The sequence below is a fragment of the Mercenaria mercenaria genome, chromosome 3 (assembly GCF_021730395.1).
Source record: "Mercenaria mercenaria strain notata chromosome 3, MADL_Memer_1, whole genome shotgun sequence".
Lineage (NCBI taxonomy): Eukaryota > Metazoa > Mollusca > Bivalvia > Venerida > Veneridae > Mercenaria > Mercenaria mercenaria.
The window spans coordinates 87,588,953-87,606,650 of NC_069363.1; positions in this window are offsets into that span (position 1 = coordinate 87,588,953).

A 17,698-nucleotide genomic window follows, 5' to 3' on the forward strand; every position below is an offset into this window, starting at 1 on the left:
GGGCAAAATATTTAGAAAACAACTTTTCATCAAAAAGATTTATTGAATCGAAACTATTACCATAAGATCGCCGTTTTTCGAATGCTACTGATAACGCAATGTTGAAATATTAGAATAAATATAAAGGTCAGCGATACGTAAACGTCTCGACTAAATCTATCAAAAAGTCTTATTACACAAATTATGAGTGCTTACAAGTAAAGACATTTTAATTCTGTCTTCATTATTTTGTCTAAACTTATTACTAGATCTAGTCTATTTCGGTATTATAAAATAAATATCGCACTCATGAGAGGGTGATATGAAAAATGTTCACCGCGCTGATGCTTCAGTCGATATTCATATATCTCGCGGTGAACATTCTTCATATCACCCTCTCAGTCCTGAATGCGATAATTGTTTATGTGTTTCCTTCTGGAAAAGACGATGTAAAAGAAAGCTGCATTTACGTCACATTATGACGTAACTATGCATCACGCGCTTGCAAATCAAACTACTCAGAACTCCCCAATAACGGTGGCTGTTGTGTAGAGAATAGCCATATTTATTTGCAAAAAAATATTTGAGCCGCGCCATGAGAAAACCAACGTAGTGGGTTTGCGACCAGCATGGATCCAGACCAGCCTGCGCATCCGCGCAGTCTGGTCAGGATCCATGCTGTTCGCTAACAGTTTCTCTAATTCCAATAGACTTTGAAAGCGAACAGCATGGATCCTGACCAGACTATGCGGATGCGCAGGCTGGTCTGGATCAATGCTGGTTGCAAACCCACTATGTTGGTTTTCTAATGGCTCGGCTCATATGTAATTCTTTTGTCTCAGACGTGCTTGTAGCCGTGAGAATTGTTTTACGTGAGGGAACTGTCAGCGTCACATGAGCGTGCGCATCCGTCTCCCCGGTGTAAACGTTAAATAACATTCAGATTCCCAAGTCTGATCCTGAAATGATAATACTAGATCTAGTTCATAGATTTTATTCCAAGTGTTTTGATATTTAAAGATCTGTCCGAAAAAGGTTTCTCGCAGATTACAAAATGAAACAATTGAGACAAGAATATTAAGTATAGTTACGAAGAAATTGAACCTGTTACTTCCATTGTCAAAAAGGGGTTCCTGTTCGAACTAGTTTTGTCACGAAAAAGTATCATTAACGTTATATTTATGTATTTATCATAGAACGGGGCAGTTATATATTGAAACTTTGAAGTTTTTAGAGTTCAAACGTTTATCTACAATTAGAACAGCAATTCATCTGTAGAAATCACAGCAGTTTAAATTTAGCGACTTTATATTTCTCTGTACGATGACGTTTAACTTATTTAATAATGAAGTCGATTATAATAATCATACTTCTTAAAAATACCTTCTAGCACTTATTGTGGGCCTTTTAGTCCGGTTGTCGGTGGATCAATTTCAAAAGCATTTGTATGCTTTGAGGTCGCGGGTTCGAATCAATGTCGGATACTATTTCTGTAAGTTTTTTTTTCTGTTTCATTGCGAACATTTAACGTACAGATTATGTATTTAGTTTCCCTGGGAAATTGTCGATGTATATATGAATGCCTGATTTTATATTCCAGTCATAAGTCACACTTAATTAATCCTTTGATGTTATTCCTGTACTGTGTATAATATCACGATGTTAGCCAACATTTGAGAAAAGCGAACATATACTGCAATGGTTCGATCCCCACATGCGTGTCAGGTTCTGACTAATTCGGACTAATGAATCGTGTCATTATCTCTGATTTAAAGCGGAATGCCCCCAGATCGTTCGGCAAAAACATTTTTAGATATCTTGAAATAAATGCTATTATTAATATCTATATTTTAAAGTAGTCATTATTCACTACTGTGGCGCTATTGGTTACGACGACGGGAAAATGTCTTTATTGCCGCGGAGGTTCGGGGTTCGATTCCCGATGCGGTCATCTTTTTTTCTTGATTTGGAATTTTTAAAATATTTTTTTATGTTCATAATATGACCAAAACCTCTATCTGAAAGATTATTTTTTAGCTATATCTAGAGGCATGCTACTTTAAATCTGGAGAAATAAATACTTCTATAACTTGAGGATCTAACTTCTTAGAACGTTTCTCTAAAATATGGCCCGACATCCGGTTTCTCAATTAGTTACCTTAACAGTAGATATTGATTTTTACACATTCATAATTTCAATTCAAAGATAATTGCATAACTTAAAGCAAAGTTTATTTTGTTAGAAGCAACTGAAACATTTCATCCTTTTGTGTTTATGTTTTAATTGTTGTTGAGATGAGCCGTGTCATGAGAAAACCAACATAGTGGGTTTGCGACCAGCATCCTCATGTTCAGAAATGTAGGGATGTATCTAATGAGGAAGCATGCAATTTGCTTGTATTAGAAAAAGATAGATGTAAGGAATTAGGATTATACAGTGAGTCAATGATCAATCTTCAACGTAAATATAATGAAACAAATATCCCCCAGTGGATTACGGTAGCCTTTACGTTGGTAAATGTAGGGGTTCCCGTAAAGTTAGATCGCCCAACCACGCTTCCATCAGGTACTAAAAAAACACTTAAATCAGTGGCCGAACTCAGAGAATTTTTAGAGTGTCATCCAGAATATGAAGTTTCCATCACAAATGATAGCGAACGCCCAATTATCTGCCGGCAATCCATTAAAACCGACGCTCCTTTCATTCAAACACACACTGGTACTTATGGTTTCTGTACTTACCAACCGACCATGATTGATTCCTCCTCTGTAAACGCTCCCTCGGCAGTTCATCTCGGAGCCTTGTCCCTACCTTCACCATCTCAATTTTCAGTGAGACCCCCTCCTGGATTCCAACCACTACCCGCTCTCGCTAGCCCGGGGCCTGTATCAAGTGCTGTTTCATTCAGCCCTAGACATGTTGGTATAGAAAGTGGATTTCCCAGGATCCGTTCCCCTGTTCAAAGTGGGACCCAAATACGGTTACCAAATCAACCTTCGCTCGGTAGGGCAAATCAAAATTTTGGTCCAAGATTCTCTGTCCCATGTACAAGTGAACAGGACATGCCTTACACCGCCCCGCCACTTCGAACTGACAATGAACCTTTGTCTCAGGGCAGTCAGGCTCAGATTTTTCCTAGTGGTCTTTTTGAAGAAGACACAGTCAAAGAAGAGATCGGTACGGAGGATGCTGTTGATGTTTCTCTCGATTCACAACTTGAAGCGGTCACTGAGTCTAGTCCCTCTCCTTATGGAGCTGAAAATTTGTCCGACATGGTCCCTGAACAAGACAAGATGTCACCTTTAAAAACAAAGAAGCGGAAAAGAATAGCCATTCAATCGGACTCTGATAAATCCCCTTCACCTAGGAAACTAAGTACTGGCAGAAGAGTTCCAGATATGTCCCCATCTGCATCGACACGGTCTAAAATTCCAAAGAAACCAAGATCAGATGCCAGTGAAATACCAAAACGAAGTTTCACATCTACAGCTGCTACCTATAGTGGGTGCGATGAGTTTGACGATGACGTTAATGATCCAGATTTTTCAATCAAGAAAGAAGTAGAAAAGCAACAGCCTGTCGGTCAAAAAGGGAAAAAATCTAAAAAAAATCAGAGCATGCAATTGAAAGGAAAACGTGAACACGCATCGCTCTCCGATAGTTCAGATTCAGATGATGCACTGACCTAGATATAGATGAGACGATTCTGACATTCTACAAGATGACTTCGCAAAAAAAATGGCCCACATCAAAGCGAACAAGGAAACGACGGGACTCGAAGTTTCGAAAGATGCCATGCAAGATGCATTACAATTCAACGAGTACGTTCAGGCATATGCAGCAAGCATGATCCTTAGCAAGTTAAGTCCAGCATGGGTAGAAGCGGTCAAAAGGAAAATGGTTGCAATCATGCAATATATGGCACCGGAAAGAAAAATCGACCAATTTAGACCGAAAAATCTCCTAGACAAGACGAAACTAAATCAGTTCTTTGAGGACATAACAACTGTTGGGTACACGCCTGAAACAAGAGGAAAATACGGCCAAGCCCTGTTACGAATGGTAGAGTACGAACGTACTAATTTAGAAAACGACGCAGAAATGAAGGCTCATTTTGACAGTGTTGCAGCTAAGACCAGAGCCATGAAGAAAGGTGTAAAGAAATAAGAAAAGAAAGATAAACAGAAGAAGCATTCGGACAATAATCAAAGGCATCCAAACCATTCTGTTAACGTTCTCAGAAACGCTTACGCGATAAATAAACACTTTAAAGAAAAAGCACAAATTGTACTTCGTTCAGCAAAAACACATCAACAAAAACGCATTGATAAATTTGAAATTTCAATAGTAAATGCATATTTTTACTCTCACTTCATGAAGTATGGTTCAAGGCCCCGTGAGTTCAGTAGAATGCCTTTGAGCGAAGTCAAAGCAGCCAAGGATAGACCTTTGCAGATCCCTGAAACAGGAGACACCTTTAGGTATCTCGGTACAGTTGATCACAAAAATGGCACATCATATTTTGCCAAAACCCCTTTCTTTGGTGACTCTTGGCAGATGCTAAAAGATTACGTGAATTACATGAGGCCCCTCCCATTGCCTGGCCATGAACCCTATCTCTTTCTCAATTCACATGGGAAGTGTCTTGATAATGTTCCGTCAGACAGAGATGGATAGAAAGAGCAGGTTTCTCACATTGCAAATCTACTCACACTAGGCATGCTATAGAAACGTTGTCATTCACAACGCTAAGCCAACTTGAGCGTGAGGCTGTTTGTGAGTTTCTTAACCACACATATAAAACAGCAGCTATGATCTACAACGATTCTAGTGTCACTAGTTTCCTTAAAGGAATCACAGGTATGGAGAAAATTCTCAATACTGCATGTCTTTCAGGCACTGAAGTCCCCCTATCATCGTGTGATAGTGGTGTGTCAAAAACTGAAGTCCCCCCATCATCGTGTGATAGTGGTGTGTCAAAACAAGGTCCCGCAGAGACAGTTGGTTCTGGTTTACCTGTACCTAGTTTATTACGAACAGATGCTGTAGATGATGTCCGTTCTGTCTCTCCCGCTCTGTCGAATGCATCATCAGACATCAATCCCGCTCCATGCATAATGAATACACAAGGCAGGCTAAGTTTCATAGATAAGTGTTGGCCAAACATCTCCGCAGACAGTCAAATACTCTCCAAACAAGATTTTCTATCAATGGCCGAGAAAAATCCTGAGTACGGCTTGACTGGGGTTGACTTTAAAGGTTTCAGTGGGTCATTTGGGTACCTTATTTCAAAAAAGCGTTCTGAAATTGTTGTTGGAGAAGTTGGTCGTCAAAAGATTTTTGACCCGACGTCCTACTTTCAAGTTAAGCTTGAAGCTAAGGGTTGGGCCTCAGTACAATTGACTAACTTATGTGTGAGAGAATATAATAAAATACTAAGATCCAGAGAAAAACGCGTACCAAAACCCAGTAAGCTTATTCTAACCGACAAAGGGTTGTTAGATGAAATTGATAGACAAGAATGGCATTTGCTAAAGTCTTATTTGACTCGTAACCAAGGGTACGGAGTAAAAGCAGCCAGAGACATCCAGAAAAGCACTATTGTTTGTGACTACCATGGTAAGGTTTAGCCATATGAAGAGGGCCACCGAGAATATTTAGCTGATAGATCTGAATCAAACAGGTACATGTCATTGGTGGAATATGGATCAACGAAATATTACATAGATGCACGAAAGAAACAGTGTGAATGTCACCCAAAACGATTATTAAAAGGAAGACAGATGAACCATTCAAAGAAAAATCCCAACGTAAGACCGATTCGATATTTGTTAGAAGATGGTACCCCTGTTGTTCTCTTCGAAACAATCTGTGATATCAAACAGCATGACCAGCTGAAGTGGGATTACGGCACGAAAAATGACAAATGTTCTGACCAGGAAGAATGGATGGGTGAGTGAATGACAGGAACACCTTCATCAACAAACCATAAATGACAACTGAAACAAGAATACATTAATCACAACCAATATATATACTGAAATAAGCATAAAATAACAACATTATTAGGCGAGACATCTACATGCATTATGTAGGTCTCATATGCAAAAGTGTCAGAAACCTTTCAAAGAATTAATTCGTCACCATAAATTGTAATGAAACAATTGAAATCAGCATATAAAAACTACAATATTAGGCGAGGCATCTACATGCATTATGTAGGTCTCATACGCAAAATAGTCAGAAACCTTTCAAAGATATCATTCGTCACCATAAATTGTAATGAAACAATTGAAATCAGCATAAAAAAACTACAATATTAGGCGAGACATCTACATGCATTATGTAGGTCTCATAGGCAAAAGTGTCAGACATCTTTCAAAGATATCATTCGTCACCATAAATTGTAATGAAATAATTAAAATCAGCAAAAAAACTACAATATTAGGCGAGACATCTACATGCATTATGTAGGTCTCATACGCAAAAGTGTCAGAAACCTTTCAAAGATATAATTCATCACCATAAATTGTAATGAAATAATTAAAATCAGCAAAAAACTACAATATTAGGCGAGACATCTACATGCATTATGTAGGTCTCATACGCAAAAGTGTCAGAAACCTTTCAAAGATATAATTCATCACCATAAATTGTAATGAAATAATTAAAATCAGCATAAAAACTACAATATTAGGCGAGGCATCTACATGCATTATGTAGGTCTCATACGCAAAAATGTCAGACATCTTTCAAAGATATAATTCATCACCATAAATTGTAATGAAATAATTAAAATCAGAATAAAAAACTACAATATTAGGTGAGGCATCTACATGCATTATGTAGGTCTCATACGCAAAAGTGTCAGAAACCTTTCAAAGATATCATTCGTCATCATAAATTGTAATGAAATAATTAAAATCATCATTAAAACTACAATATTAGGCGAGGCATCTACATGCATTATGTAGGTCTCATACGCAAAAGTGTCAGAAACCTTTCAAAGATATAATTCATCACCATAAATTGTACTGAAATAATTAAAATCAGCATACAAACTACAATATTAGGCGAGACATCTACATGCATTATGTAGGTCTCATACGCAAAAGCGTCAGAAACCTTTCAAAGATATTCACCATCATACACGGTAATGAAATAATTGAAATCAGTGTAAAAAATAGAACAACACTATTAGGCGAGGCATCTACATGCATCATGTAGGTCTCATAAATCTCATAAATATCAGAAATCCTTCATAGTTATAACTCATCATCATACATAGTCATGAAATAATTGAAATCATCATAAAATAACCAAAATGTTAGGCGAGACATCTACATGCATTATGTAGGTCTCATAAAAAAGTATCATCACATAAGTACATAATAATGAAATAATTGATATCAGCATGAAATATCCACAATATAATTCTAGAAATCTACATGCATTATGTAGGTCTCTTACGAATGTAGGACTTTGATTTTGCTTACTTTACAAATAATTGAAATCTGGACATGAGGATACATTTCATGTGCGGATTCCAGGCATAGCTAGCATCGAAAGGGTACGCCAATTTTTATTTATACTCTTATTTCGTTCGCACATTTTGGATCAATTTTCAAACTTTATAGAACGAGAAAACATGTTTCGTTTCTTTTTAATTAACAATTTCAGTTTACAAGTATTTGTTGATAAAGTACATATATTATGTATATAGAAATGGGCAATTCATTTTTGGCATTTATGTCGCTTCCAGACCGAATGATTTTTAATATTTTAATCAATATAAATTTAAAAACACTTAAATTTCATTATTTTTTGACGTTATTATCAAAACATATTAATGCTTTCTAAAGTTAATTGAGTAAAATAATCTCAGTTTGTTTCATGGCTTTTAAACTAATAATTAAAACTATATACACGTGTTTCGGCATTTCATATATTTTGGAGATGTTTTGTAATACAAAATGCATCAGAGTTCAGATTTGCTTTTTATGTTTAAAATCATTTTGACTATTGACACACGATTTAAGATTGTCAGACATTGGAAAGACTGATTATTATTACGTAAATAATAGTCTTTTTTAATTCAATATCCTGCAAATTGTTACCACTGATTTACATTTCGTTTCGAGTAAACATTTGTTGGAATTAACTGACATAATATCATTGTGTGCTGTCATATGCAGAATAGGTTCATGCTATTTTTTTATCATACTTTTTAACTAGTTTTCTGGTTCTCTAAAATAGTACAGGGTTCAACATTTTCAAAAATTCGCACAATTTCAAATGTTAATGCTTGCATGAAAGTTCTTTAAGACACCATAAATTTGACTACAGTTTCGACTACTGTTTCGCATTATTGAGTCATTTTACTTGGTGAACTGCTTCATATGTAAAAGATATTACTAAAACATGAAAAATAGTAAGAATTTTCTTTTAGCCGATCTGTTATTTATTAATAAAATCGTTTGTTTCTCCAACAAGAAAAAAAATCTTTCTTTTACACAAAACTGTTTGCAGGTAGTGCAATAAAGGTATCTTCTTAAAGGTTATTGTTGCATGAACACTTAATTCGTGTGTCAATGGTCAATCCAAAAAAAAAAAAAAAAAAAAAAGATAAAAATTCAGAACCTGGCAACATTGAGTTGGGTGGTGCCCAATGAAACCCCTGTGCTAGACACAGATACTACTTAAGGTCGTGTAAAAGAGTAAATTTTACGTCCTTTTACATGATTTTAAGGGGGACCAGGGACCATGAATATTTACTACTTTGTTCATTATAATTGAATAACGCTAGTATATAATCCTTTCAGATAAAGAGACCTGACAGGGAAAGAGTTTCAACCTTCAATCTTTTTGATTTGTATGCAAATGCCATATATTTTATGTGTTGTAAACAGAAATATTGCTTAAACAATGGCTTTTGAAATTGAAATATAAATGACTCTTTAAAGCCGTCAAAGAATCAATTATGATCAATTAAAAAGCCAAATTGATTATTAAAGATTCTAACAAATAGGTGACAACAACTCTAAGGTCTTCGTTCAATAGAAAATAGAATAAGACACTAATTACTCTCTAATCTGTACCATTAGAATACTTATTTAATAAGTGATACAAACATTTGTTATAGAAATACTATATATAATTTATTCCTTCAACAACCTTTTCACATTGGTCTGTATAGACAGAAAGACACTCCTCTTCCCTCCAAAGGAAGTCGAGCAGCAGGTTTACAGCCTCCTAATACATTTCATCACGAAAATAGGTTACTTGAACAGAATATAAACAAAACATAAACATTACATAGGAGGGGCCCGACCAAGCAACTAATTTTATAACTTTGGCCTTAATTCAATATCACAAAGTACCAGGGGGTTTGAATCTCTATATGCACCCCGTCTGGGGGTACCATGTAAGGCTTAACGGCACTGGTGCGGTCAATAGAGATAATATAATCTCAGGGGAAACGTGTAAAAACATGTTAAAATCTTAAACATCTTACAAAAAAGATGGCGTCAATAATCAGGGGGGTTGAGCTAGTATATGCACCCCGTCTGGGGGTACAATGTAAGGCTTAACGGCACTGGTGCGGTCAATACAAGCGTATATCCTCAGGGTGAAAGGCGCTATCTATTAAAGTTGCTAGGGTCGGCCACAACTTATGAACAGCAATAATAAATTTAAAAATAACATAGTAACAGGAGCCGACTGTTTATGGAGCATATCAGTTGAAATAAGCCTGAAAGAGGTTTTATTATTATAACTTTTATTATATAAATCTAAATTTTAAGTAGTTAAATGTGTATATATATATGTTATTTTAATTTCTCTATATTTTAAATCATAAGGCCAAATACTTTTTATCTACCAGTATATTTTAAATTATTTTGATTTTAAACATATACGTAATTTTAAGCCATAATCAGGCTCCTTTTTAGACAATGATTTTAAAACTAGGAGACATATCCTCGCAATTACTTTACATTTCGGCAAGGATGGTCAACTGTTTTTACTAAATTATTTTTAAATATATTTTTATAATTCAATTATTAAAACTTTAGCAAAATAAAAATCAGAATAAGAGTCTTTGTGTTTTCGTCTTTCGGCAAAGGCCGACTCTGATTTTATCAAATTTTATCAAATTTTTATCGAATTTTAGCTAGCTTTTTAACCAACTTTTATTCAATTTTAACTCTTTATTCAGATAAAAGATATAACAAAATTAAATAAATCTAGTAACTAAATTAAAGTAATGGCCAGCAATGTATATATGTGGTAGGGACCTATGGTGGCATAAACAACGCCCGGACCGAGAAAGCATGTATTAGAAAGACGCCACCATAGGAAAATCCAGTAGTGACGATGAGCCGGAAACATACAGATGTCAACATACAATGGTAAACAAACAACAGGTAAACGGGAAAATTTTAAATAAAAATTCTTACGCGTAATTTAGCTACCGGGTACACAGGATTCGCGTGTAAAACATTTATTAATTCATAGATTATCTTCAAATTTTCAAAATCGCTGAGGAATACATATAGCTATATGGATAGAGCATTTTTAGTAAGATAATTTAATTAATATAAGCAAAATCACTTAGAAACGGTCGAAATTTGATAAAATCAACAGTAAAATTTCATACAGCGCGATCGTAAATATATTTTCTATACAACACGTAAAGTAATTAATATCGATATAATCATTAAATTTAGACCTTAGACTAGAAAGTGCAAAAAACAGATCGGAAAAACATTAAAAAATGACAAAATGGCAGCAATTTAAAAATATAGAATAAAACAGAATTGTTAAATCACATTGAATGTTTAGCGCATATAGAGTAAGCGTATTTATCGATAGGACACAATAACCTGTGTACTGACAATTATCGGACGTAATTAAATGATCTTTTTAAATGTGTTTTTAAAGTTTTAAGGTTTCTAAAGTTTTAATATTAATAAAATAAATCTTAAGAGTATAGATGTAGTTCATGGTCAGTGGCAGTTTTTCTCAGGCGTATCAGGAGTGTATGTAAGGTAATCGCGGCTCTTACCCTGGATGACAAAATTTAATAAATTTAAATATATATTTCATAACCTATTTATTATTTCGGAAATTTAGACACAGTTTAGGGGGGTATAACATTTAAAAACAATATAATAACAATAAATACTCCAGCCAAGACCCAGACATGTTCAAAAATAACACCCGGGCCTTGAATTAAGGTCCCTTTTTAAATATATCATATGAATCTAATTCTTTGGAATCGATCCAGGCGCCGACCTGTATCTGGCAACAGGTCTCAAAATTCAAATCTCGCTGGGCCTACGATTGATTAGTTAGACTGGAAACAGTCATAACTACGCAGCGCAGCGTAAACAAATAAGAATGAATAAAACAAAACAAAACAAAACAACCTTTTCACATTCAAAATGTTTCTTGAAAAGACGCTTACCCGTGTTCTACGACACGATACGCACATGGACATTAAGATGGACTTCCCGTTTGACGGAAGGGGCTTTCTCCCGCTACCTATACTACGCCAAATGATTGTCTTCAAGAACCTGAACGTCAACAGACTTCAATCTATTGTTGCAGCCGACGCCAAGCAGAGGTTCTCAGTCGAGTTCAGAGACGGCGAAGCCTTCGTTCGAGCCAACAACGGCCATACCTTTGGCAGCATCAACCCTGACCTACGCGCGGTTCAAATCCCAACAGCGGTCCACGGTACGTTTTCCGAGGCTTGGGACACGATACGAACACACGGGCTCTCCCGCATGGAAAGAAACTATATTCATCTGGCGCGCAGCACAAGGTCTCGACAGTATAAGGTCAACAGAGACGTTGACGTCTACGTGAACTGCGACAAAATGTTGGAAAGTGGCATTCAGATCCTCGAGTGCACCAATGGCGTCTTGTATACTCTCGGTATCGACGGGATACTTTGTCCATGTTTCTTTGAGATGGTCGTTTCCTCTAGAACAAGACAGTCGCTGTCGTATGATTGTGTCTACCACGCTGTTTAGATGCTCTTATATAGAGTGAAAAATGCCAACGGCCCTTTTTAGGGCCACTAAACATTTAGAAAGAAAAATCTTCCATTATTGTCACATTGTAAACCGTTTCTATCCTTAGCATACCCTTCCCTGCTCCTACCTTACCCTACCCTAACCCCATACCCCGACACTATTATACCATACATACCCTCAGTCCCTATCCCTACTGCCCTTTTCTGTCCTAGATTACCCCTACCCTACCCATACGTACCATACCCTAGAGTCTACCATACAGCCTCCCCTACCTTACCCTACCCTACGCTACACTGCCCTACCTTACATACTAGTAAATCAACCACCCTAGCCTACCAAACCCTACCCTACTTTCCCTTACTCTACCATACCCCTACCCATCACCCTATCCTATCAAACCCCATCTCCTACCATCTACCCCTACTGCCCTACTGTTAAGTCTACCCTAGCCTAGCCTAGCATACCCACACTTATAGACAACCCTATTCCTATCATTTACTTCATATCCTAGCCTAACCTATCCTACCCCCTGCCTTACAATATCCCCTACCCTACTCTATCCTAAATTACCCTACCCTAACCCTACCCATACCTACCACTATAACCAGAGACTGGCCTAGTTTAGCATACCCAACCTCTACCACCATCTTTTACCCCTAGCCAAACCTACCTAACCCCTACTGCCTACCTAACCTACCCATACCTAACCCTACCCCCATGATTATAGCCTGCCCTTCCCTTATTTTACCCTACCCCTATCCCTTACCTATGCTAGGTTAGGGTGGTTGGGTAAGTGTAGAAATAAGGTGGGACAGGTCAGGGAAGGACAGAAGGGAGTAGAGGGCAGGACTATGTGTAGGGAATGGTAAGATATAAGTCTAGGCTTTGCAAGGCTAGGTAGGCAAGGGTAGTAGGGGTAGGTAAGAGTAGGATAGAGTAGGGTAAGGTAGGGTAGGCTAGGCTATGGCAGGAGTAGGGTAGGGTAAGGTAGAGAAGGCTAGGCTAGGCGAGGCTAAGTCTGGCTTAGCTTGGCTAGGCTAGGTGGGTTTGGTTAAGGTAAGCTAGAGAAAGGGTTGGCAAGGCTATGGTAGGGGTAGGGTAGGATAAGGTAGGGAAGGGTAGGCTAGGCTAAGCTAGGCTATGAATGTAAGGGTAGGTTGGGTGTAGGGTAGTGTAGGGCAGGGTAGGTTAGGCTGGAGTAGAGTAGAGTAATGTAGAGTAGGGGTATGGTGGGCTAGGCTAGGGTAGGGTAGGCTCTGGTAGGTGTAAGGTAGTGAAGAATAGACTAGGTAAGGCTGAGCTAGGCAAGGCTAGGTGTAGGGAGGCTAGTGTAAGCTTTGGAAGGCGTAGGGTAGATGTAGTTTAGGCTCGGTTGGGGTAGGTAAGGCTATGGTAGGGGTAGAGGTAGGGTAGGCTAGGCTCGGTCGAAGGGATGGTAGGGAAATGGGAGGGCAGGACAGTAGAGGAAAAAGGGTAGGGCAGGGCAATAGAGGTAGGGTATGGACGAGTAGGCCAAAGGAGGCTAGGCTAGGATGGTAGGGGTAGCTAGGCTATGCTAGGGTTGTAGGTGTAGGTAGATGACAGGGCAGGACAGTAGAGGTAGGGTAGCAGGAAAGGGTAGGTTAGTACAACAAAAAAAAACATAAAAATAAAAAAAAGAAAAAAAAAAAAAAGAAAAAATAAAACAAAAAATAAAATAAAAAGTTGTGCCCGACCACATTGGTCGGAAATATGCTATGTTTTTTCTTTCAGGTGGTGCCATGGACTGGCCTCCTAGTGTGGGTCTATATATGACCCCGGCGGCACCGGGCAACGTCTTACGAGGGTGTCATATTTGGCATTTCTTGTAGGCGGCTGACAGTCCAAGTTTCAATTTAAAACTCTAATTGAAACTTTAAAAATTTAATGAAAACATAGCATATTATCATAGGTTAGAGACTCATTATAACCACTGTCTTTGTTATGCACAATTGATTTTTATATATGTTATAGGTGCATGTCTTCCCAACACGTAGATGTATAAAACATACATATATAAATAATATATAGCCATATATAGACTGAAAACGTATGCCAACGTAGATATATAAATCATAATTTTATATTAATTAATGAGTTCACAACAAACAGTTTAATGTACCCCATTTTTGCATTTTGGCCGACTTTACGCAATATTCCGTGTTTTTCACATAGATCACCGATCCCGTACGGACAGACGGACACTCCCATATTAATATATTTTAAATTGTTGGAAAGCGCTAAGTATTGCCTCCACGTAGATATATAAATCATAATTTTATATTAATTAATGAGTTCACAACAAACAGTTTAAAGTACCCCATTTTTGCATTTTGGCCGACTTTACGCAATATTCCGTGTTTTTCACAGAGATCACCGATCCTGTACGGACAGACGGACACTCCAATATTAATATATTTTACATTGTTGGAAAGCGCTAAGTATTGCCTCCACGTAGATATATAAATCATAATTTTATATTAATTAATGAGTTCACAACAAGCAGTTTAAAGTAGCCCATTTTTGCATTTTGGCCGACTTTACGCAATATTCCGTGTTTTTCACAGAGATCAACAATCTCGTACGGACCGACGGACACTCTCATAGTAATATATTTTACATTGTTGGAAAGTGCTAAGTATTGCCTTCACGTAGATAAATAAATCATAATTTTATTTTAAATAATGAATTCACGAGAAACAGTTGAAATTACCCCGTTTTCGCATTTTTCCTTAATTTCATAACATAACTACCGCTGCACATTTTATGGCTTGGCCTGACACACATGGATACCCTAGGACCTCGGGAGTGGTCTTAAAATGTAGCAAGGACCCCCAGCTACACATCCATGTATCATATAGGTATATGCTATTGTCATAGGCTCGAACCAGGTCGAAAACCAATAAAAATCCATGAAAATGGCCAATATTACAAGTTCGAGCACTACCTGAACACCTTCTATGGCTTGGGCTGACCCCTAGGGCTACCCCAGGAACTTGGGAATGGTCTTAAAATGTAGCCATGGTATATCTCTACATGTTTTTTTATCATTTATATGTATGCTTGGTAGTTAGGCTTCACATCAGATGACTAACCTGTCAAAAATGGTCGATTTCTAGGAAAATGACCCTACCGGACCTCCATCTTTTGGGTCCTGTGACCTCAATATATACTCTAGGAACCTAGTTAGGGTCTTATTCTGTAGCTAGGATGTATATCTACATGTTCTATGAATAATAAAAATATATCTAATACTTAGCTCTCAGAATAAATTAAAAATCAATCAAATTTTATAAAAAATACGTTATTTTCGGCACATATTCATCAGGTCAAGGTCACGCAAGACGGTGTCCAAATTTATTCATCATTATTTTATTTTAAAGCCTAAGGTATATACCTTCAAATGATATATCCTTTCGGCTACCATAGCAGACAAATACGTACCATAAAACAGGGTTGTTAATAATTACTTGCAAAAGTAATGCATTAAATTAGCATTATTTAGAAAAAATCGGCATTAAATTAGCATTAGCATTACTCATTTTTGTCAAAATAATGCATTAAATTAGCATTACATAGGGTGCATTAGCATTAGCATTAGCATTAGCATTACTTTTTGTGAATCGTTGCATGTTATAATCACATACACTTTTTGTTTTTCATTTAATCATTTTAGTTGTTTATTTCATAGCAGCAACACATGACTTTATTACATTTATCATTTGTAATGAATCATAGTCTACCAACTATAGGGATTATGATATAATTTGTATGAAATACTTGAAATGATCCAACAGCACCATAAGAAACACAGCATTTAAATTCTACAGTATTTTTGTATCTGTCTATGTCTCCAGTGCTTGATATTATTAATGTATTATAGTTTATCACTGTTGCATTTTATGAACATGACCTGCTCAAAGATTTGAGCATTTTGTCTGCTTTATAGTATTTACCTAGGTAATCTATAGTTAAATACATGTATGACTTTCATGTGTTATACTGAATTTTTCTTTTACCATTACCATTAATTTATAAAAAACACTTATGTTGAAAGTCAAGCACCTGTTTAATGACTCCCTAACAGCCTTTTTGACATGACATGTAAAAGCTAGCAGCCTTAAGATCTTTACCATCACTATCAGTGGTGGACGGTTTGCACACTGGTCTTCCAATCCTGAGGCCGGGGGTTCAATCCCCGGCAGCTACTCAGGGAATTTTCAGAAACGCTTTTTAGTGTTTCCCACCCAAGTAGAGGTGTACTGGTCAGGAACCCAGGCAATCCTTGCATGTATCAGTGCTATACGCTGGGCACGTTAAAGAACCAGGCTGTCTATTCGAAACGAGCTAGGCTAAGTTAGCCGGACAAGCCTGTATCTGATTTCTGATCTCTCTGTCATGGGGGCTTTGTCTCACTCTGTCCCTCTGGTCAGATCGCTCTGTGTCTGTACTAGTAGAGGATGAATTATGCACCCTGTGTGGCTGCATTTGAACTATGTAAAGCGCCTTTGAACGTGAAATTGATCATGAAAAGGGCGCTATATAAATCTGGTATAATAATAATAATAATAATCAGTGGCATACTGTTAATTGATAAAAAGGTGTCAAAAGATAACAATGATTCTGTTTGATATTTTGGTTGACAAAACTAATTATGTCACACTTTAATGGTTATTATAAATTTGCACTTTTAAGCTGTCCCAGATTTTAAATGTATAGTTCAACTGATTAATTTGCATTAAATACACTGTGAATGTTATTGAATATTTAATTGGTTACAGACAAAAAGTGCTAGTGTTTTTTGTAAAATTGTATGTTCATAAATGTTTCATAACTAGATGGCCCATATATGATTTAAATTTTATATGTATTTAGGCAGAATATTGTGCATACCTGAACATTTGGATTGGGTTTTATGTACTTCAGATTAAGGTTTGTGGTATATCTCTGGATCTGATCTGGTTCACACTAAGTTAACTTGAACCTGTGATACAGAAAATAATGCCTAAGTAATGCTAAGCATTAGCATTAGCATTACTAACTTTGGCATTAAATTAGCATTATTTCAATGCTAAAATTGTGGCATTAATCATTACTTGGCATTATTTGAAAAAATTTAATGCATTACTAATGCATTAGCATTAGCATTAGCATTACTACAACCCTGCCATAAAAACGGGGGTCGCTATTACCGCTATCATACACCGACTGACTACCACAGACGCCTAAAACGTACCATCAAAACGAGGGTCCAGATTACCGACATCGTACAGCGTAGGGCTACCGGAATTTTTAAATTTTTCTTTGTATCTGGGGGGAATTTGAATGCTTTTTATTTATTGCAGAATTTGATCTGAAGTGTAAACTTTCATTTATGTTATTAACAAAACGGTATAAAATCAGTTAAACTAGTAAGTTAAATCATTCATATGACATACTAAATAATATTACTCAACAAATTACAGGTCTCCATAAAATTTAAAAACAAAACCAAACGTCTCGTGCGCAATAATGTTCTAAAACCATTGTTATCGCAATTTGTTGATAAGAAAATCCTTTTTAGACAATTAAGGGATCATTACTCTCCAAAAATACCCATTAGTTTTGATGGATGCTCGTCGCGGTAATTACCAAACTCAGTTTTTAAAACTTAATTAAT